This window comes from Vidua macroura, chromosome 10, assembly GCF_024509145.1.
Source record: "Vidua macroura isolate BioBank_ID:100142 chromosome 10, ASM2450914v1, whole genome shotgun sequence".
Taxonomy (NCBI): Eukaryota; Metazoa; Chordata; class Aves; order Passeriformes; family Viduidae; genus Vidua; species Vidua macroura.
The window spans coordinates 11,507,778-11,529,001 of NC_071580.1; the positions used below are offsets into that span (position 1 = coordinate 11,507,778).

The following is a 21,224-nucleotide window of genomic DNA, read 5'->3' on the forward strand; positions in this document are numbered from 1 at the left end:
CCTTAGGACTGTGTGTTAGGATGGTTCTGTAAGTGCTGTTTTAAACATTCCCAGTCACCTGCAGCCCCCTGGCTTGCTAAGAGCCACCTAGTGAGGCTGGAAGGAGTGCCCATGTTTGCTGAATACTCTGTCAAACTTAAACAGTTTCCTTTCACTTTTGCTGGGGTTAGTCAGTACTTTGGCCGTGCCTAAGGCACATGGAGCAAACCCCCAGACTAACACATCTGTCTTCATCCTTCCCACTTTACCAGCTGACAATAAACATCTGCAACAAATAATCCAGGGTAGCTGGAAGGAGTTTGGTTGTCACCACCCAGGCACTATGTGTGGTTCGAGCATGGTGGCCACGGGCCTCGGTGCAAGGGATCAAATGAACCCATCAGTTCATCCATGTCATCCTTGCCTGTGGCTGAGCCTTTCAGTCCTGGTGCCCGTTAGGGAGGAGTAGGAGGTGGCAAACAGCAAAAGGCTGTAAATAGACCTGAGGGAAGAGCTGCAATACCTAAACCCAAACATTAACAATGTTAGGATTAATTATGGGAACAAATTCATTTGTGCAGCTTAGGAGAAATTCCAGTGGGGGATTCTGCTGTATGCAATGGTAAGTTACAGAAAAAAAAGCTATGATTTAAGCCCATATTTCTTGTCTTTAATAAAATCAAATTATTAGTAATGCTGAGAGCTTGAAATGTGAGAGAACCTCCTGTGTTTTTTTATGCTTTAATTCAAAAATACAGCTTTCATCCTAAGAATGCCAGTGTACTATTCTTTGCATTCCAGGAATGCATGGTTTGGGGGAGATGAAATGAGTTGTCCAAAGTCAGGAACTCCTGGACTTTTCTTTCCCCTTTGTTTTGGTAGGCTCTTGAACTTTATCTGGTTTCCTTTAAATCCCCAGTTCTCCCAAAACTTGGGCGATTTGTTCTTACGCCATGTCTGTAGAAATTAGGTCTTCTGTTCCAGACTGCCAGATTGCCTACAAGAGAAAGCCCAGCAGACACTGAACTGGGTGTTAGGCAGGCATGGAAAAATATAAATTCAGTGTCAGCTACAGTTGGTTTCATGCTAGTCATGAGATTTCATGTCATACCTCCCCCTGGAAATCGCACAGAGCAGCCATGAAGCACAGCAGAAGTGTTAATTGCTTTGTGTTGTCCGACCCACAGTGCAATTAATATGTCATCATCTGTAATGGACTTGGTAAAACAGGGTGAAATTTGTCAGATGGGAAACTGGGGAAAGTGCTTTTCATTATTTTTAGTTTCTCCTTGCTTTATCATCTTACTAGAGGAAACAGTCTGGCAAAACCTCAGCTAAAGCAGCCTGAGGAGCAATGTGCCAGTAAGCAGAAAAGAAGTGGTTAAGCAATTTAAGCTGTTGACAGAGTTATCATTTATAAGTTTATTTGTCACTTTGAAGGCACTGATTGTCTGCTGTGTCACACAGGTAGTTCTACTGGTGTTATAGGACAAAGAATTGGGTATGAGCCTTACACAAAAGATGTTTCCTCTTCATGTGCTGTGTCCATCCTGCAGGGTGGGAGGCCTAGCTGGGTCTGCAGTGCATGGCCCTGGGCACAGAAAAGCCTTTTTCTTTGCAGTCCATCTCAAACCTGGTGCTAGGGGTTCCTAATGAGTTCAGCTATCTTTGAATCAAGCTCTAAATCTCAAAAAATCTTTATGAAAAATTTCAGAGGTGAGCTCTGGAATAATTACATAGATCAGGCCAGCAGATACAGCAGTGGGGCTTATAGGCTCTGGTCTTGCATGTGAGACAAGGCAATTGCCTGTTTCTGGTCAGGTTTAGAATTCAGGAGTGTGCTTTTCCCCTGCCCCTTCTGGCACTGCAGTGTTGCACTGCAGTGATGTGTACTGGAGCAGTTTTGTCAGTGGTCATCTCAGTCAGCGTGTCACACTCAGCATTCTCTGCACTAAATATTTATGTGTATTTTTCCTTTGTTATCCATGGAACACATGGATTTCTGCTGGGTTGTGGGAAACAGGAGCTCTACTGTTTTTTGTTTCCTATGTAGTATCAATGTTTAAAAAGAACTGGTTCAAAGAACATGGTTATGTGCAGCATTTTTGTGCTCGACAGCAAAGACAGAAATGGGCATTTCATCCTTTACAAGTTTGATTTTATTTTTTTTTTTATCTGATGGTAGGTGCTGTTGCATTTTTAGTCTATATTTATCTATGGATCACAGCTTAGCCCACTGAAACTAGGCTATTTGCCATCACTGCATCTTGTGCAAAGCATGTTCCAACTGCAGTCAACTTATCCCCACCTTATCTTCCCTCTGCCTGCCCCGATGTCCTGAAATAATTCATTTGGCATATTACCAGACATACACCTGAATTTTTTATTAACTTGCTACATCTGTCCTCATGGTGGAAGAGCTGGAATCTTAGCCAGTGAACATTGGTAATGTGGTTTTTTGGTGTCTTGTACTTCAAATGCTCCAGTGCCCAGCCATAAATAAATGCCTTTCCAAGGGAGATATAGTTAGAGAAGGATTTCTCCTCCCTTTTATTGCTGATGCATCTTGTTTGTGGGTGCATGTGCTGTACTGCAACGGTGATCTTTTCCTACTGCAATCATTGCCTATCGTAAATCTTTGTTTAAAATCAATAATTTGCAATAAACTTAATATTCTCAAGATGTACCTGCCTATTTTATGTAGAGCCCATTGCCACAACATCTGAGTATTTCCAACAATTGAAAGAATGTATCTGCAGAGTGTTCTAAAGAGGATAGAAACATCTTTATTCTTTAGTTGAAACCAAATTTCATCCTGAGAGCTGGGAGATTTGGGGTCTGTTCTGGTATTCTCTCCAGCTACAACTTCTTGGTTTGCTCTTTTGGAATAATGGTCTGGAAATTATTTAATCATTAATCCCTTGTTAGGGCCAAGGCTGCCTACCCTCAATGCCTTTTTCTATTTCATCCTATCACTAACAGTCTGGCAGTTGCAGAAGAGAAGTTTAGCAAATGACAGTTGTACATTTTGGGCAGCACTGATTGAGAGATTATTTCTACTGAGGTAAGAATTATTCTGACAGTCTCATTACTGTCAACTAAAAATTAATGCAGTCCTGAAACTGCAAGTCTTAGTCTGGTCTATGTGTTAATTGTTGCCCAGATGGAAAGGTACCCTCCATGGACTGCAAGAGAAACCTTCATTAGGGATAAAATGACTAAACCAAAGTAATTACAGGACTCAAAACTTGACACTGTTCTCTGAAAACAACATGGTTTGCTCTGCTCAGGCACTGTTTCCTCTTGCAAAGAAATTTAACAGAGAAAGGCAGCATGGGTCAGTTTGGCATTTTTAGAAGAAATATTACAAATGTAATTCTTCATGTACAATGCATATATCTACAAAATGGTTTATGAATTGCAACATATGTATGAGAAACTAATTTTTAGACAAATAATTGATAGTTAAAAGGTAACTTGGACCACCTTTAATCCTTCAGCTTTTCATTTTTTTAGGAAGGACAACAGGATATTTTCTGTGTTTAATAAAATTTTCAGTAACGTAAATGCCAATGGCACTTTCCTTAATTATTACTAGTGCTGAGCATGAGACAGACTGCTGAGTAACTGGTTCTCTGTGAAGGAGTACTCTGCTGTATATAATAAGTATAGACACACACACACACACCTTGAATAGATTAACTCCCTTCAGCCTCTGAATATGTGATAGAAGAGCAAAGAGTTTAGAAAGGTTACAGAGATTATTGACTTTCATGCTTCAGTTGAAACTGAAGCTTATTCTGCCTGTGTTATTCCAGCAGCCCATTTACAGGAAAGTTTCTCTGCATTCACTGAAATATTTTATTTCCTCTCTTTCCCATATGAAAGCCTTCCCTTTTCCATTCTTCTCACTCAGAAATCCTAGGAATGCAGATGTATGTGGCTTTCCAGTATCTCTTCTCTATTTCTAGCACACTAATTAAATTTGTATAGGGTCCATCTTTTAAGCTCTACTGTTTATTTAATAGTTTATCTGTGCTATCTGACTCTGACTAGTTTCAGTGACTTCAGGAACTGGTATTTCACCCAAGGGTTTGTATCATCCCAGACAGCCTCTCTGCATGCAATGGGCTCTGGCTGGTTGTGCTCTTGATCTTTTAATTTTCTTTTCCTATTCTGAGCATGCTGCTTCCAAAAGTGACAAATATGACAAAATGCTGACACTTTCAATTTGTTGCTACCCATGCCCTCAGGCAGGACATGTTATATCTCTGGGGGGAAATTGGGACTCTAGGAATCCAGAAGAGAGTGAAAGAGGGTTGAATTCTAGATGAGATACTATTTGACTGCCTCAAAAATCCTAAATCTAGGGCTGCAGATTACAGAACTAGCAGCATGTCTCATGAAAGCTGCCCTCGCACCTCCTGGCTCGTGCTGGGATCTCATCCCCTGTTCATAGGATTCTGTAAAGGCATCTTTTTCTGGATTGACTCTGCACACCCATTCTGTGGACCCTTTCAGTAATATCTCTGTCTATCCAAGCTACAGCTTCCAGCCCTCAGCATCCTTCCCAGTCCCCAGGAAGGCAAAACTCACAGCATGAGAACTGCACAACAGCTTAACAGGCACCAGAAGCACAGAGGCCACAAACCAAAGGGAGCAGCACTAGCTGGTGGTTTAAGAGCCAATTTGGGGACAGATATGTAATAGGCTGGGGTGAAATGAAGCTCCAAGAACTCTGAGGTGCTTACCAAGGCTATCTGCTGTCTCTTCTATGTGTTTGTCCCTGAATCTGTCCCCATGAAATTGCAAATGCAAAAACAAACCAGGCTATTCAAACTCATTGGACGTGCATTAAAAACAAATCACCCCGTCCCACCTCGGGAAGGTAATTGGCAAACCCAGAGTGCATGAAATAGCTGCAAAGCTGAGAGCAAAGGAAGGAGTGATGAAAATATCAGTCTCCAACCTGTGTGTTAGTGATGCGTTCCGAGCAATAAATACCAATTACTGAGCCACCAGCCTCAAGTCAGCCTTATAGTTCAGGGCTGAAATGCCCTCTTTTCCCTCCCTTAGTGATAAAAAGTGAAGAAATAAAATTAAATATGTTAAAGAATAAAATATCTCCTGGACCTCCAAGAACTTGAATTTTTGCTTATTTTTGCACTGGTGAACAATATGAGTAACCTTGGTAGAAGTCACCCTTGCCAGAAACTCTCTAATTACATCCATAAAGCAGCCTTGTCCGATTTTTGTCTCTCCTACAGTCTGTTGTGCTCTTGTTCTGCAAGGTCTTTGTTCTACAAGGTCTTCTCTCTGCAAGATTCTGCTCTAGTGTCATGTCTGAGAGGAGGCAGAGGAGTTGTGTGCAAGGGTGAAAACTGAGAGTAATGTTCTTCCATAACACAGTATGAAAAAAATGCAATGAGTATCTGTTCTTGTGGGGTTTGGCCTCTGCTTCTCCCTGGACCCAGAACAACAGCAGAGTATCCATTGTCTCTGGAGCAAAAAATTTACTTCTTACCATGAGGCAGGCAGCATATACACCTCAAAATCCCTGTAATAGTGGAAGTTAGGAGGAGCTTCCTTCTCAGCCCATTAGGCAGTGTACCTACAGAGTCTCACCTAACACAGTATTTTCAGCATGAATCTGATGCTTATTAGTCTTGCACAAAGCTCTTCCAGGTTAAAGATGGTGTGAGCATGACTCCAGCACATAAAATAATAACATTGTTCTAAAGGAAGAAGTGAAAAATCTGTAGCTTCTCCCTCTGATCTTGATGTAAATAATTTCTTGGTTGAGCTTCTCAGTTTTTGTGCATTCCAAATTTGGATTCCAGTGTTTGATCAAACTTCGTAATTGCTGGGAAAAGATGTTTGGATATGCAGCAAGTAAAGATGGGGTTAATTCAACGTGCTGCAGTGTTAAGCTAAGTGGCAGCAGTATGTATTGTATGCTATTGGCCTGTTTGATTTTAAATCTCATCAACAAATGGTCAAAAAATAGGGTTTCTTGTCAGGCTAATAAATTGTGTCCCTCACTGATTGAAAAGCCTTCACTGCCTCAGCTCCTTTGCAGTCCTGTGTGGTTTTTTACCCTGATACCAAGACAGTCCCTACATTTTTATAGCAGCTTGTCTAGCTCTTCTTGCCTTTCTCCAAAAGCTATTATTAACCTGGAAGCTTGCTCACCTTCCCCCTTCGTTTTTGCATGATTTGACAGTGATGAAGTCTCAAGGTTTGCATTGCTGTGTTTGACTCCTTTAGGAAAGAGAAGGTGTCAGGCTGTCAATGGCTTTCTATCAGGTCTTGTCTCTATTATGCCACCTCTAAGGTCAAGAGGGAACATTAGTCCTGGGTGGGCCTACCCTGGCTTCCTGCTTTGTGCAGCTGTGACATCAGATCTTGCACTGTTGAACTGAATGGGAACAGGATTTTGCTGGAGCTCTGTGGTGCAGCTCTGCCTGCTGGATCCCAATGCCACGGAGCAATCACTCTCAATCCTGTCTCTTTTCAAGAGTGGTGAACTGCTGTTTAACCACTTACATAGTTTTGCTTTGACTTTTTTCTAAGACTCTTCTACCAATGTCAAACTAGGTTTAGAGCATCACAAGTTTTCCAGAGCCATCTGCTGAGCTCGTGGCTTCCAGACTAAGCCACAGCACTCTGTAATGTTTCAAGAAGAGGTTTGGTGAGAGGGCCCTGAAGAGATGCAGGGTGATCCTCTGCCCTCAGAAATGCGTGTTGAGCTTGATAATACTTGCCAACCTAAGAAGCTGAAGTTTAGTGGGTAAGGAGCTCATTGCCCATGTTATTCATTGGTAAAAGGAGGACTTGTTTCCTTGGCAGAAACTGGTGGTGAAAACTCAGAGGATGGTTTTGTCTCTTGTTTATTTAGTGAATAAATACAGTCACCTACAGAAGCTTTCGATCAAGAGCTGATATATTTTAGAAGGTAACATTATCTCCCATGAATCTCAAACCTGGATGGTGGAAAAAAATGAGAGAAATGTACTGGAAAAGGAAATCTGCATCAGGCAGAGTGGGTGTATGCATGATCTGGTTTTTGCTTCAAGTTCAGGTATCCTGTTGGGTTTCCTGCTGGGAAAATCCCATCCCAGGGGGAAATGATGTACAGGTAACTTTGCTGTAGTGACAATGCAGAGATTACCCATTGCTGAAAGTGAGTGACCCATCCTTAGAGGTGAGTTGGACAACAAATTGCTAGTTCTGAGAGACTTTTGTGTCTTTCCCAAACTGAAGGTAAAATCAAGCATTAATGCAAAATGTTACTGCAATCCTGAATGTACCAATAGGATCTTTAATGTGGATGATTAGGTAAAACATCTTATAGGGTGCAGTGTACTTAAACTGTTCTCAGGAGCAGACATGGTCCATTGTGTTTTATAAAACCAGGAAACTTTAAACATTTTTTTATTGTTCTCCATAATATGGAGCATTTAAACTGTCTCATTTTTCCCCATAATCTCCACTCTGCTGACTTAAAAAATATTTTTAGCAAGCAGAAGTATGGATGAATGAAATAGTCAGGAATTATCTTCCCAGTGTTCATAAAAATACAAATGCAAAATAAAAATTCATAATGCAGAATTGTACGGTTTTCTTGCCAGCCTTCATCTGTGTCTTCTCCCTGTATGTCTGTGGGCTTGGAGGATGTAGATTTTGTTTCCTGGTCAAAGCTGTAATGGATGGGGATGACAAGCATCCAGTGCTGCTGATAGCCCCCCTGTTAGCAGCAGTCTTCAGTGAGCTTCTGACTTACTGCCAGGGGAGAGGACAGTGATGGGCTCTGCTAGCCTTGGCATGGGTGGCTTTTGCTCTTTCCTGTTAAAGTGCCTTGCTGGTTGGTGCCTACATGAAGCTTAAAACCTTGGAGCTAAGAGAATCCCAAGATGTTTGTCCCCTCCATGTCAGTTCAGGCACTTCAGTTGTCAGATGGATGGGATGAGCAGGATGGGTTTGTCTTTCCAGCGGTGGATGAAAAACAAAGACTGGAGTTAATTTCCCTTTTTGTTTGTGTGTTTAGGTTTGCTATTTATTTGTAATCCCATTTCTTCTCTGCAGTATCTATGCCTCATTTCCCCATCTCAGCAGCCTCAGTAATTCCTCCTACCTACTCCATGGGGGTCTTATGAGTGCTAACAGTGATAATGCACTGTGTGATTCATTGATGAACACGGATGTGTATTTATGTGCCAGATACCATTAGGGTTGTCCTTCTTTTAAATAATGTTTCTCAGTCTATGAACACTAATGAACACAACTTTATAGATCATCTGCCAGGTGCCACAGCAATCCTTAATGTAAAGCTAATGACTTTTTCAAATTAATTTAAACAGCCTAACAATGAGATGTCATGGAAAAAATTAAGGATGCCGTCGTGTTCAGAGGCTAAATGTATGTAGAATATGCAATACTAAGTATAAATGCTTTTTTTAAATCTCAAATTGCATGTTCAAAACCAAACTACAGACTCAAACTTTATTCAGATCCCTAACAACAAAAGCACAGAGATGTACTTTCATCCTTAACAAAAGTGGAGGAAGTTTTTGCCTAGATTAGCTGAGTGTTTCATGTTCAGATAGCGCTGGGTCATAGCTACTGTTTGATTATTGACATGAATTGAAAATAAAGTGGTGTTTTCTAGTTGTGGGTGTGAAAAGAGTTATTACCTAAAGCTGCCCAAGAATCAGTAGCTATTCAAACTCCTTTGAGCACATTTAGTTACTAAAACAATCCAGCATATGTGGACTCATGGTCATGGCAGCAGTGTAATCACTCTCTGAGAGATCTTTTTGGGGGAGGACTGGAGGGAGAATTTTACAGCCTGCTGCCATGAAAAGTGACATTTTACTTTGTCTACTCAACCTTCTTTGCTGGAAGTAGTCAAATGTTTCTGACAGATGAAAGGTACCACTGTTGGGGGTAGGAATTTAGATCCAGTAACTTATTCAGGTAAATGAGTGTTATTCCTCCTTCTAGAAGGAGTTTCTTCTGTTCAGTAACCTAAACTTCAAAATGCATGTGGAGATTGGACCCCGCCTTGTGATTTAGGGTATAGAAAAGCATAGATTAACAAAGAAATAGCCTCTTCCAGAAACAACTTAGTGTGTTCTAAAAGTTATTTTTACGGTTCATTAGAAGCTAAATGCTTCTTTGAAAAAAACATCAGTCTAAAGAAATAAACCTAAAATATATAGAAAATATGTAACTAGGAGGAATTGAAAACAAATATATTCTTTATTACACTGGCCTATTGTAAAGAACAGGGCAGTCTATTCAGTGTACTGCAGAGTGCCAGGCAAACAGCCTTGTTTGGGGCTTTTGAAGGACTAAAGCACTATCTTCACTTAATGCTTTTCCCATTACCTACAGCAGCTTAGAATCTCTATTTCTGTATTGCATCTCTTAGGTTGGCAGTGGAACTCTGGGACTTCAATGGGAGATATCAGATAAAGGCAGATGTGCCTGATATAAATCAGCACAAAAAGCAGTATTTGCATTTATCGATTCCAAATATTTTCATTAGAAAATGCATTGGAGTAATTTTCATACTAAGATCCTGTTCTTCTGGTTGTATTTTACCTCATTTTTCTTTTATTTTAGTGCATATTATTTTACTGGGTTATAAGAGAGAATAACCTCTATTGATTCTGTTTATTTATTTAAATTTTGCTTCTGCTTCAGGCTGGCTTACTTTGTTCTTCTCAGGATTTCTTTTTAATTGTTTGAAATAATTTAAATTCAGGTTCAATGCTGTTATTCAGCTTCTGTTCACTGCATTATGATCTTTTATGTGTGCAACCTATACATATCTTATTTAGATGGTGGTGTGAATAAAGGAGATTTTAAAGACACTCAGCAATTTCTTAGCAGCTTCTGAAAATGATCATTGCTTCTACTCTGAATTCCTTCTGTTTCAAAGTAATCCTGGCTCTACAGATGTATTTACAGATAAAAGTTCCAGTCAGATTGACCATTTTATCTCTCTGAAGTAATGTACCAGCTATCACTTTTCATGTAGCTTTTTCCTTTTTTTTTTAACTGACTAAGCTTTTCCTATCTATTTTTTTTTTTTTTTTCTGATGGAAACATAGTTAAAGCAGCTCAGAATAATTTGATCATGGAGGAATTCTGGCATGTAGCTAAATCCAAATCTGGACAGAGGGTGCTCCTTTTCTGCCAGTGATGAGGTGTTTGTGTTGGCAGAGTGGATTACTTAAGAGCAATGGCTTGTTTGGCTGCTGATGTGCTGGGTGTGACATGTTGATGTACATTCTTGTTATGGTGTAAAGCATTCTGGTGCTCCAGGGGCTGACTAACAAAAAATTGTATCCAGGAACAAATAACAGTAGATCTTTTGTTTGCTCACATGGGACAGCCCTGGTGACAGAAGCAGGTGCCTTTTCCACAAAAGAAGTCTGACCAAGCCACAGGGACCTGCTGGCCACACGTTCTCTGTCCACAGCAAATGCAGGGTAACGTGATGCATATCAATTACAACCAGGCCCACTGACATCACTGACAATTAGCTGGGATTCAGAGGGTTTTGCCACCCTGACATATCCTGTTTATGTATCTTAATCCACATCAAAAATATTTATACCTGGCCAACTTCTAGAGCAACACACAGCTGATGATGTTGTAGACTTGCTGTCTCTAAAGGCAAATGGGGTCATCTTTTACCATCCTTGGAGGCTTTCACTGAAATGGAGCAGCCCAAGGTGCACATGTATTGTATTGGTTGGTCTCTGAGCCATTTTCAAAAATGTTCAGCACAGGCATGGTGCCAGGAGCAGGAGGCACCACAGCTGCTGATAGGTATCACCTGATAGATATCTGTTATCTGAGCTCTGCTAGTTAATGTCTGGAGAAGTGTGAGGACATGGAAGAAGCATAACAGTTGTGCCTGTGGCTTTTTCTCTCTGGGAAATAACTTGCTTAAATTTTTTCTAAAGACATAGAGACATAAAAGTGGAGTAAAACCTGGGGAAGGATGTACCCTCTCATTCACTCATCCCCTAGGAAGGTGCAGCTCAAGTCACAAGCTTTTAATCCTTCCCACTGGATTAATTTATGGTGCAACCACTAAGATATGAGGGATTTAGAAGGGCTGGGCCTTAATGCGGATTTCTGTTCCTGGGTTACATGAGTTTAGTGTATTAACAGCCCCAAGTTTGCAACCCTTGTGCAAGTATAAATCTGTGTATGGATTCACCACTCTGGGGACAGAAGGGGAGCTACTTCCACACGCAGAGCCTTGTCCTGAAGCTCCTGTGGTGAGAACGATAAACCTCAAGATATTTCAGAAGTACGAAGGGCTGTGCTCTTTGTTGCAGTGCTTGAGAAATTGCTGAACACTGGGAGTTGAGCTCTCGGGATCTTCAGCTATGAGAAACCAAAGCAAAGGCTGATCCCTTCCTCTCCTAATGCCACTGTTACTGTACCTCAAGGCCCTCTGACTTCCTGACACACTGAAGCATCCTTTCTGCCCTGTCAAGGTGACAGCATCATTACTCCTAGCAAATTCACTTCCTATAAGATATTCAAAGGATATCCAGTTCATTCAAATGTACCAAATTTAAATGTATCTTAATTTATGACTGTGTTCTAATCACCAGAAGATGATGAATATAATTAAAGATAATGAATGGTCCCATTAGTCTTTTGCTTGCTGTGATAATTCCTTCAGACAGACACTTCCTTTGTCTGTGTGGTGTGGAAAGATGCCTTAGCAAGGGAAACTTCTGTTGCAGCAGATTCTCACCCTGGAGCTTTAGTTTTATTTAATAGCTAGTTTGGGAGCAAAGAAAAGAGAAGAAGCAGACCTCTATGCTGAATTATATGCAAGTAATTGCTGAAGGTGGAGGTAGAATGAGCTGATCATACCTATCAAATTTTGTGTCCCCCTTATGGAAATTCTTGGAGTTCCCCCACCATATGTTGCTATTTGCACCTCATGCTGTCTCAGCTTTATATATCTTGCCGAAAAGATTGCTGGCAGCTTTATAATATCCACTATCCTTCCTTTACCTTCCAGGCATTCCAGGCTGGCTCAAGATTATGCAATCCATTTATTTGGCACAGGGGTTTTCCATCTCTCATCTAGTTAATGAATAAGCCTGACACTGTGATGCCTTTATGCTGCAGCAGCATTGCAGGCTCCCCTTGACGGGGCTGCAGAGCTGAACCGGGACTGCTGAGACTCCTTCTGCTCAGTGGTTGCATTATACATGCAAAATGTGTGTCCTTACCTGCCCCCTCACTGCCATGTGATGAAGGCAGGAGGCAAAATGCAAACCATGGTGTTTGTTTGGTGGGGAATTGTGAGGTGGTAAAAGCAGGCATAAAGCTGAAGTTTAATTTTGGGGGAAATTGTTCAATGATGAATTTAAGGTTGTTTCCCAGTGTAGCCTGCAAGTTATATGATTCTGCTCTGTTTGTTGTGACACACATAATTAATGAAAACTCTGGAAGGACTCCCTTGAAGGAGGAGGATGGCAGCAGAACTCAGGAGTCCCCACAGGCTTTGCATCCCTCTGGCAGCAGTTTTCCTTTCACCAGGACTGCAATGAGGAGCAGTCACTTGTGCCCTGGAATACTTTTTTGTGGCTGTCTTGAACCTTTGGAGAGGTTTTCCACTCTCTGTGCCTTCCTCATTAGATTTTCACTCAGACTGGGCCTTAAGTTTGTATGGACACTGACACTGTAAGGGCTGCCACTAAAGACCTTTCAGCCTTTGCCAGGTTGCTCAGGAATTCTGGCACAGACACGGAGAAGGCTGAGCACTGTGTTTGCCCTTCCTCGCTCCTGTCAGGCTTTTGAAACTCATTTACTGGACTGCACACCTCTTCCAAAACAGCGTGAGAGAGACACACTCTGAGGGCTACATTTGCTCTGAGACCAGAGAATTTCTGCACCACTCTTAGCCAAAGAGCAGGAGATGCTCCTAATCTCTCTTTTGACATGATCCCTCTGGGCTGTGCTCAGCAGATGTTTGAGTTAAACCCGTCAGCTGTGGCAATCTGATGCTTCAAATCTGTTTTGAGACCCAGCAGGAAAACCCAGTATCTCTTCATGAGGGGATATCAAGCTTGTTCTCCTTGCTCAGAGATTATCAGATGTGCCATGAAACCCATGGTTCAGTAACATGACTCACAGCTTTTGATCTGGCAATTTCTTGTTATCAATGTACATGCACAGATGTCTGCTTCATATTATAAAAATATGCGGGAGATCTCTGTTCCTAAGGTCCCACTAAAATCCCACCCTTAAGTCTTGTTAATATCAAAAAAGCAGGGTTGAGCCTGCAGCAGTGGACATTAACTGACTTAACAACTCAGGTTAAATTCTCCAGAAAAAAGCTGGAATTTCATGTACTGAAGTTTTGTCCCTCCTGTTCTTCAAAGGGGAGTTTTGAATGCTAATATCTTAAAAGAAATTTCAAATATAATACCCATCACATACTGTTATTGTAGTGCACCACAGATCCAAGTCTGGAGGCTGGTGGGAACACTACATCCACTGCTGAGGGAAGCTACAGATGTGTGAGCTTGGGGGAAAGATGGATATGAATAGTAGGGAGACATGAAGAGGGTAGAGACAGAAAAGAGCAGCTTAATAGTGATCAGAATAACACCTGCTTAGAGCCACAAGTTGTCTTGAGCTTGCCTTCTACAGATCTTATTGAATATCTGCTTATGTTTTTGAGATATAGGGATCTTGACTAACTGTTGAGTTTTCAGAGGAACCAAACTCTTTGTGAAATTAGCTCTTGCTGAACGGCTTCACTACAAAATAAAGGGAAGGGTTTTTTCCCAAGTGACAAAGCATCTTGTTTTTATTTTTAAAGAGGAAGGAGACAGTTCATGCTGAAACATGAATTTTTAATTTCATTTTTAAAATTGCCTAAACTAAGAAAAAAAGAAACATATTTTTTAAAATCTCTAAAAAAATTACCATCAAAATGCAATTTACAACAACCTGGAAATAAAAATATTTAATAAGTAGAAGGGGGATGGAGTGGGTGCTGGGTTTGCTCGTGAGCATTCCCGCTGGCAGAGCTGGAGCCACTTGCCACAGCTGCTGATGGCTCTGGGGAGCGGAGCAGGGCTTGCGAGCAAATTTCTCTGAAACGCAAGAACGAGTGCTTCCTCGAGGAGCAACTCCTCGGGGAATTGTCAGGACCATTTGCTTCTTGTGCAGAGCTGTAGTCACTCCCAGAGTATTTCCCTCTGCAGGAGGTGCCAGAAGCGGGGCCCTGCTGGCAGCGTGGTGCCCCCGTTTTCCAGGCTCGCCTGCCACACTCTTCAGCCACCCTGACAGTTGATTAATGCCTCGGCTGTGGAGTGACAATTCTGTTTCACACCTTCATCCATCATCCCTGCACCATTTCCTGGGGGCCTCAGGACCCTGACAAATTGTCATATAACCTAGCGGGGACTTGCTGTTCCTCCAATTGTCTCTCTGAATAAGTGTCCTTTTTTTTTTTTTTTTCAGAAGTTGCAAGAGGGAGAAAAAGAAAGGGCTGGAAAATGGCTTAGATGCCTACCAGAGGAGAAGGAGATTGGTATGATTCAGGAAGGTGGCTAACTGACCTTTCAACACTTTTATCCCAGCCATGCCCCCAGGAAAGTTGCAAAATCCCTGCCTCCCCATGGATGGGGGTGGTTTGAGGTGATGTTTTGCAGGAGAACTGTGGCAGGGCTAGGAGGCAGGTGAGAAATGAATCCTGGTGTGGAACCCAGTCCTTCCTTCAGACTTGTAGGGGTGCCAAAACAGTTTGTGTTTCCATGCCTCAGTTTCCCATTGTGGGATGGATGGCAGTGCTGGAGAGCAGTGAGTCTCCAATGCGGGAGAAGAGACCGGGGGAGACCCTGCAGGGAGTCCCAGCGAGCGGGGGAGTCAGATCTGCTCGTGGTGCGGGACTGGCCCTGAGCCCCTCTGAGCCACTCAGCCTCTGCCTCCTTTGCCTGTCTCTGCAGAAGGACAAGCTGCTGTTAAGGTCTGCTATTTGTTTTTTACACTTGAAACACAAAAGGAGCTCCCCCAGTGCCCTTCACAATGTCACACTGCGATCGCACATGGAATCGCTGCTCCTGCCTACGGGGAAAGCGAGATGAAATCCAGTTGGGAGGCATTTATCTTTTTGCCTTTTGGGCAGGGCTGTGTGGCTGCTTATTCCAACCAGGAGGAAGGAACAGGATGGCATTTAGTGAGAGGTCCCTGTCTGCTGCCAGTGGGGGACAATTTTCCCAGGGACTTCTTTTCCCCAAGTCTTGCACAGCCGAGTTTCCCTCTGTTGCAGGATCAGCCCAGGCACAGCAAAGGTTTGTGCTGCTGAGGCTCAGGCAGGCTCAGGTGAGGACCTGCTCCCAGAGCTCTGCTGGCTCCTGAACGTGGCAGCACATCAGCTTTTACCCACTGAGAATCTTGCTCACAGCTTCAGCGTGTGGAGAAGACACCCAAGAGACACCGCCCCAGAGCTGTAGATCTCTGCCTCAGGAGAACAGGGGTTGCTTTTCAATACCTGAAAAAGAAGCATTATGTTTTCTCTGATTTACAGCTGCAACCACAAAAGTACCTCCCACACAAACAGTTCAGCTTGTGTTGAAGAAGGAATCAGTGTTTGTGCACAGGTGGGGGAAGACAAAAGTCCTCTTGGCAGGTACAGCTTCAAATAGATTTGGGAGCAGCTGCTCGGAGCCATGGAGAGACCTTGTGCAGCAGGGGAAGGACTGGAGTCCACACCCTGGGCAATCCAGAATTGAAACTGCTGCCTCTGTGATGTCAAATGAAGTAAAAAAGCCAGATAAAAAGGTTCACGGCAACTATGGGGTGGTTTGAAACCATGACAACAATATGCCAGAGCAGTGGAGGACTGAGGAGTCCACAGGAACAGAGTACTTTAACAATCCTTGTTTTGTTCACAACTTGTTGTCCAAATAGACTCAAGCAGAAACTGTAATAAAGTTAAATAATAGCTCGGTGGTAGCTGATAGGTTGAAAATATAACCTAGGTGATTATAATACTGAAAGTCACACCCCCAGGAAAATTTCTGGTTGCAAATTGTAGTATAGTGAACTGGACCAAGACCACACATGCATTAAGAATTTTGATACAGAATGCACATGACCCATCATCTGTTCTTGCATCATTCTTTCTCTGTTATCTTTTTATATAACACACTGTGCATGTCTCCTAGAAGGTCTGTCAGTGGTGTTAGGTGCCTCACATCCTGTTCTACAGAATGGTATAAAAAAAAACCCAAACAGCTTAACTCTGTGTTGACTGGTTCTGGCAGACTGGGTAAAAGACCTCTGCTTTGGGGACAACATTGGGGTGTTGTAAGGGTTCACATAGAATATCCATGACTGAATCACTGAGTCCAGTTTGGGACAGATTCAATGGAACAGGAATATTTTATGTCAGGCAGTTATGTTGTAGATGTGTTTCAAACTTCTATACAGGATTTTAAAACTGATTTTGGAAACTGGCAGGTTTATTGTACCCTTCTGCTTGGAGATGCCTTGTGATCACAGACCTGGAATAGGTCTGCAGGGAGACATGAATTTAAGTAACATGAATTTAAGAAAGTAGAACAAGCATTTATAATCTTTCTCAGGGTGTTGTGTGATGGCTTGGACTGAGGATATATGTAAGAACCAGCCTTATGTGAGGTAGAAACCACCTAGGCAGGTTTCCCTTGGGAATATCTGGCTGATCTGGGATTTGCTCAGGAATATTACTGGGACAACAGGAAAAATAGTCTCTTTTATATTTACATAGCTCAAGGTTGTTCAAGAATTCAGCTGCAGGTGCAGGAAGCTCTCTCCTGGCAGGTGGATGGAGGGGGCAATTCAGTGTGGGTTTGGTGGGCTGTGCCTGCAGGCATTGCCACCTGGGTAAAGCCACACTCCAGCTGCCATTAGGAAGCCTTAGCTTCCATCATATTATAGCTTACTTCTTCGGTTTAATTCTGAGCTGTAAGACCCTGAAGTGAACCAGTGCAGGCCTGTGGCATCTCCAGGAGCTGCTGGTGCTTGTACTTCCCATGCAGGGAGGTAGTGTCACTGTCAGCTGAGGGAGATTCGTAGGAGAGGAAAGGAGCCTGAGCTACACCACCTCTGAGTCCCACCTGAGTGTTATTCAGACAGGGAGACCTCCCACCTGGAGAAAAGTGTATCATGAATAAAGTGGAAAAAATAAAGCCTTTTTTTTTTTTTTTTCATGGTCTAGACAACAAATCAGATTTCTTTGCACAGGTTGTACCATTCTCTTTCATCTCTCTGGGAACTCTTCGAAGGAGACAAACCCTAGAAGGGGATAGACAGAGCAAATAGAAAAAATAAACTCTGAGTGACTCTATTTGAGCACTTATTTGGAGCAGCTTTGCCTGACTTTAGCCAGCTCCTCTGCACTGCCTGACTGCTGCATCTCTGGGTCATGCAGCTCTGCCAGGACCAGTCTGAGCCAAATTCCAGAGCATGGATTTTTTTTTTTTTTCCTCCTAATGGCACAGACTGCTACTTCTGACTGCAAATCCAAGCTGGGTATTTTCTCTAAGCTGAGGGACTGCCTCTCCAATCACCCTGGTGGGGATGGATGTGGTTGTTTCTTCTTCATCAGCCTACAGTTGCCTGCAAAGGAGAGCCTTGGGGGTGGCAATGCTAGCACCACCTCCAGTCACTCCACACCTTCCTCTACTCACTCCTGAGTCATCTTTTTTAATGTGGGCAGCACATCCAAACGCGACTGTGGGGTGGGAAGGTTTCCTTACTGGGACATCAGATGGAGCAAATCCCATCTTCCCAATACATAGGATTGCTTTGGGATACATCCAGCATGGTCCTCACATTTTATTAGTGAAAGTGTCAACAACACTGCAGGTAACAGCTGGAGAAGAAAAGAGCAATTTGATTCTTTCACAAAAAAAAATTTTGACCTTTTCTCAGCCAGTTTCCTACATTCTCTTTTTGCTTTAATAACAAGGGTGACATTTTGAGGCCTTTGGAACTCCTCCAGTCTCTGTCTACACTTTCCTACTTCAACTATTTTCTGAAATAAATGAAAGCTCTAGAGCCAGCTGCATGTCTGAGAGGGGGTGTCAGCTGCACACCAGAGCAGAGCTGGGAGATTTGCCTTCTGTTGGAACAGGTACCAACCACCTTCATTTAAAAACAAATCTGGGAATATAAATGTGCTTGTTGGGTTATGGAGATTTCTTGTCTTTATTTTAAGAAAACGCAGGAATATCCTTCTCTCTGATGCCTTTGTGTATTATAATGGGATTCTCTAGAGCACATTCTCTACCTGTTCACTCCTGGAAGCATTGGGGAAATAAGCAAACATCTGTTGACATGGGAAGTGAAAGCTCCAAGAAAGCCCTTTCCCTTTGCAGAAAAGGTCACTCATGCCCTGTGCTCCTTTGTCCAGGCCTAGGACTGACAAACATTGTTGCTGGGTTTGTTGTTGCTGTCATTTCTGTTTGTGATTTGAATTCAAAGGACAAATTTTATTTAAATAACTCCTGGTCACTTGTAATCAAAGCTAATGAAAATGTAAATAATTCAGTAATTAAAAAAACCTCTTTGCCAATAAGTCACTTTGCATTTGTCCACCCAGGGATGATGTTGCAAATCTAAACAAAACAAGTCAAAACACGTGTGCAAGCACACTGAGTGGGACTCACATGGGAGCAGATACCATCTGGAATCACAATTGTCACAGCCAGAAGAGGCAGAAAGATGCTGTCAAATAGGAGAGGTGCACAAGTGAGCCATGGGAAGTTCCTTGGGCAGTGTGGAGGTGGCTTCTGAGCTTTTCCATCTTGTTACCAATCTCTGCCCTTTGGTCTCTGTGCTGCATGAGTTTTGTTCCAGCTCACAGGTGCCAGGTGTGCAGGTGTTGGCAAAGGGAAAGTGCTCCTTGTGCCAGAGGTGCAAACCCAAGCACAGGGCTTTCTTGTATGGCTTAGCAACAGGGTGGATGTCTCAGCCTTGAACTCACCCAGGGACATCTCTAGTGCTTGACTTCTGGGAGTGATTCCATGTGCTGGCAGCCGCAGGGCAGAGTGCCACAGGTGGGTCTGTGGCTGGACTCTGGGCTGGCAGGAAGCACCTGGTGAGCTGGCAATGGCAACCTGCCCTGAGTCTGAGGGCACTTTCATATCCAGCCACCACACGGCACAAAAGGCAGTCAGGCAGCTTCAGTGGATGTTGCACACGGCGTCCATTAACAGAGGCATTTCATGTGCACTGAATGCAAAAGGACAGCAAGTCCGGGCTGTGTTTGTGGTCTTTGTAGCTGTTCCAAAGACTCCTAATCTCAGAGCCTCCTGGTATATTTTTGAGTCTAGCTTTTTGGGTCTGTTACAATCCCTAAGTAGCTCTTGTCTGAGTTGCAGCCTGTATCGTTTTGGCTTCCATGTGCCCTGTTTGCAACCACCACTACTGAAAGAAAACGAGGTGGGAGCATTGTTACACAAAGAGCCTTGGTGGAAAAATACTGTACTTAAATAAGTTGAGAGCATTTTCACCACTTAGAAAATGCTTGGAGGAGTGACAGCATATGCTGTTCTGTCATTAAAACAAAAGCTATATTTCAAAAGCTCTTTTCCCCCAAAGATATTATGCAGATATTGCTAGTCTAACGGGAATGCAGAGTGGAAGAAGAGCTGAACTGAGTAGCTGCCACCAGGAGAGGTGGGGGCAGGTGACAGGAATACAGATTTCAGTGGGATGCAGTCAAGGAGGAAGATGGCAATGTAATTTGCCAAAAGCCTCCTGGAGACAGTTAATAAGCACATGGAAAACTCCCCTTGCTGCAGAAGTAAATCATCACAGAGCAAGAGGAGGGGTACCGAAATCCTTTTTGGCAGGGGGATACTGGAGAGTACTTTGATGTGGCTCTTCTTTGCCAGAAACCTCCCACCTTCTTACTGGATTTGGATTTTGCTGGCTCACTGGAGCAGGTTGCTGCCTCCTGTGTATCTCCTGCTCTCAAGGGAAAAGAGGAGGGAGCATATGGGCAGAGCAATCCCAAGGCAGATCCTGAGGCAGAGCCAAGAATAAGCTCTGAGCTGATCCCTGTACAGAAATTCAAGCTGGAGGACAGAGTAGAGTTTGAACATTGTGACTGCACTGACACAATTCATGCAGTGTGGAAAACACTTTTTCCCCAGGAAGCTTTATGAAATATTTCATAAAGACAGAAAACAGAACTTTGAAAACCCAGTTCAGCTTAGTTCATTACAGTCCTGTGAGCTGGACAGTTCCAGTTCAGACTAGACATCTACAAAGAGGAAACTTCTTCATCTTTATCTGGATTTGGATGGAGGACGTGATTAGCTTCATAATCCCCACCAACCAGACTCAGTGGAATACATTGTATGAGTTATATCTTGCCATATTCAGGTTTTCTCTGATATAATTCTATTTTAGGTCCAACAAGGTAAGAAAGGCTTTGAAGTTGACCTTACCTTGGTTCTCATGAAAGACATAGTGAATAGAATGTAGACTCATTCCATGATTAACAAGTAGCTGATGGCATCATTTTCTGATTTCCAGGTTGCAGATTATTTCAAATTCTTGTGACATGGGAAGGGACTGAGCCACCAGGGCAGCCATGGCTGACATGGTGCAGTGTCCTGGGGCTCCCTGGGGCACATCCATGTCCAGTCACTCTCTGCTTTCTGTAATTTTTCATGCATGATTTATATGGTGCAGGGGCCTTTGGAAATACAGTTTCTGAACTGCAGCTGAAAAAAAGAAATAAGAGTTTTGACAGTTTGTGTTTTATACTGGTGTTAAAAAACAGGCAGTGCTGTGCTAAATTTCTGGGAAGTGGGGCTTTTCTAATAATCACCTATGCTTTGCTGAAAGCCATGAAAAGCCTTGTTGAGATGTTCATTTCTTAGAAGATTTGCAGAGCCAAACCTAGCTGAGGACTCTAGCCTGGCTTTCAAAATGTAAAATAAGTAATCATTTTCTGAGGACATAGTGATGTTAATTCAGGTCTAAGGGACCACTGCACCCCTGGGCAGCCAGAACTGACCCGCAACAAATTGTTCCCTCGGGAAGACAGTGTAGGTCACCTCCTTTTGCCTCTACATTTTTTCTTGCCTTCTCTGTAGGTGAGATTTTCAGCTTAGCACTGACAGTGTGCATGTGCATTTGGATGATTAATAAGCACCACAAAGCTTGTCTGCTCTGGACTAGTTTGG

At 42.9% G+C, this 21,224-nt stretch overlaps 1 long non-coding RNA gene across 1 annotated transcript; it reads right to left on the bottom strand.

The window, feature by feature from the left end:
* Nucleotides 1–706: 706 nt before the first annotated feature.
* LOC128812257 (uncharacterized) lies at nucleotides 707–6,308 on the bottom strand. Its single transcript, XR_008438667.1, has 2 exons — nucleotides 6,172–6,308; nucleotides 707–976 (listed from the first exon to the last, which is right to left on the bottom strand). It is a non-coding gene; the product is annotated as an uncharacterized LOC128812257 (long non-coding RNA).
* Between the last annotated feature and the right edge of the window lie 14,916 nt (nucleotides 6,309–21,224).